General features: G+C 29.3%; 1 pseudogene; it reads right to left on the bottom strand.

Moving 5' to 3' along the window:
- Positions 1-1,483: 1,483 nt before the first annotated feature.
- On the bottom strand, positions 1,484-1,603 carry LOC147915749 (U2 spliceosomal RNA; annotated as a pseudogene).
- Between the last annotated feature and the right edge of the window lie 654 nt (positions 1,604-2,257).

Here is a 2,257-nt window from a genome sequence, read left to right as displayed (position 1 = left end):
GCCCTTCAATGGCATAAGATTTCTGGTGATCTTTTTGCTTTCATCTGCTTATCCATAATAATAAACTGTTTAGTTTTACATTTTGTTTAATTTTACATAAAATAATATTTATTATTCTCTGAGTTGCTCTTTTATGTCAATATTATGTTTTTGAGATTTGTCAATGTTATTGCATGTAACCATAATTCATTAATCTGAATTACCCTGTAGCATTTCATTGAATGAATGTACAAGAATCTGTCCATTTTACTTTCAATGTCATTCATATTGTTCATGCCTTTTTAAAATTTAATACCTTTTTATTACAAAGACTGCTTCTATGAACATTTCTGCACCTGTTTCCAGGTGCATAGTATCAATAGTTTCTGTATTATAAATCTCTAGGACTGGAACTGTTTGGTTGTGGGGTACGTTCATCTTCAACTACAGCAGATATGCCAAATTACATTCCAAAGTGGTTGTGCCGAGTTACGTTTGCACATGTACTTTATAAGTGCTCTAAACTGCACCATTTCTCTTCCACACAATGTTTTCAGGCAACTTTTTTTCCTCTTTCTTAATGGATTCTCTGTCATGTGTTCATTTTCTATTACACTGACTTCTGCCTTTACCTGTATTATTTCCTTCCTTCTACTTCCTTTGGATTTATTATATTATTCTTTACTAACTTCTTATATTAGATGTCTATTCATTCATTTACAACATTTCTTTATTTTTAATGTATGCCATATGAATGTCTCCCTAAAAATTACTTTAGCTGAACATGCACATTTGGCTATTTAATAGTTTTTTTAATCACTTTAAGTATTTTCTAACTTTCATTAAGATTTCTTCTTTGATCTATGAGTTATTTAAAAGTGTATTTCTTAATATCATACATATAAAGTCATCTAGTTATACATGTCTGATTTATCACTATTATAATCGTGTTATGGTCAGAGAACATGGTCTGGAAGATATCAATTCTCTGGAATTGGTTGTGACTTTCTTTGGAGCCTAGAAAGTAGGAAGCTTTCCTAAATATTCTCTGTGTTCTGAAATAGGGTGTGTATTGTGTAGTTTTAGAGTCCAAGTTTCTTTTATTCTTTCCCTCTTTCTCTATGTGTGTGTCCATTTGAAGAAACTTTTAAATGTGCTATTCATATCTTCAAATCCTTACTTATTTTTTATTTACTTGATCTATCAATTCCTGAGAAACTTATGTTAAAATCTCTACTGGGATTGTGGAATTAACTATCTCTTCTTGCTTTTCTGTATATTTACTTTATGCATTTTGAAGCTATGTTATTAGATGCATAGAAATTTAACTTTGTTATTTCTTCCTTGAGAAATTAAGTTTTTATTGTTATAAATAATTCCCTTTAGCTGTGGTAATTCTTATTTTTAGTTTAAGCCTATTTTTTCTGATCTTAATATAGACTTTCTTCTGGTTAGTATTTTCATTTTTTATCTTCTATTTTTTCACCTTTCTGTATATATGTGTATAGATTTGGTATTGTAAACAATATATAGTTGGATTTTTGTTTTTTTATCCACTCTTGATCTTTTTAAACTGATAAGAACAGATTCTATACTTGATCTTAGCCAAAGGCTAGGAAGCAAGCCACAAAATCTTTTTAAATAAAGCATTTCTACCCTGTCTTTTTGTCTTTCTTATTTGGCCTGTCATATCTGCATTCTGTCTTTCATTTCTTGACTCCTTTTAAAATTTTTTACTTTTTCTTATTCCATTTCTTTGCTTCTATTTTACAATTTATTTTACTTTTTTCCAAGATATTTTTAAGATGTATACTTCTCAAAGACTAGTATTTATTCACATCTTTACTCTTCTCCAAGCAAGATATTTAACTTCAGTACATTTAAAACACAATGACCACTTTCCAACTTATAAGATTTTGTTATGTATTTTAATTATCTTTTTTAAATAACAACGCATTATTGTAGTCATTTTTTATATAATCAATGTTTAGATCTAAACACGTTTTACCATATTCTATGCTCATCATTCCTTCTTGCATCGCAAACCTGCTCTCTGAAATCTTTATCTCATTTAAGTGCATCCTTTAGAATTGGTTTTAGTGAGTGTCTCTTGATGCCAAATTTCACAGTTTTATTTTGTCTGAAATGTCTACATCTAACTATTATTCCTTGAAGATATTCTAACTGGGTATATAAATCTGGTTGGCAGTTACAATGTTCTCTCATCACATTAAGACTCTGCCTTTTAACTCTGGATGTTGCTGTTGAGAAGTCAGGT

The sequence above is a fragment of the Ceratotherium simum genome, chromosome 13 (assembly GCF_057802395.1).
Source record: "Ceratotherium simum simum isolate JZ-2026a chromosome 13, ASM5780239v1, whole genome shotgun sequence".
NCBI lineage: Eukaryota > Metazoa > Chordata > Mammalia > Perissodactyla > Rhinocerotidae > Ceratotherium > Ceratotherium simum.
This window is presented reverse-complemented; position numbering and strand designations above follow the sequence as displayed.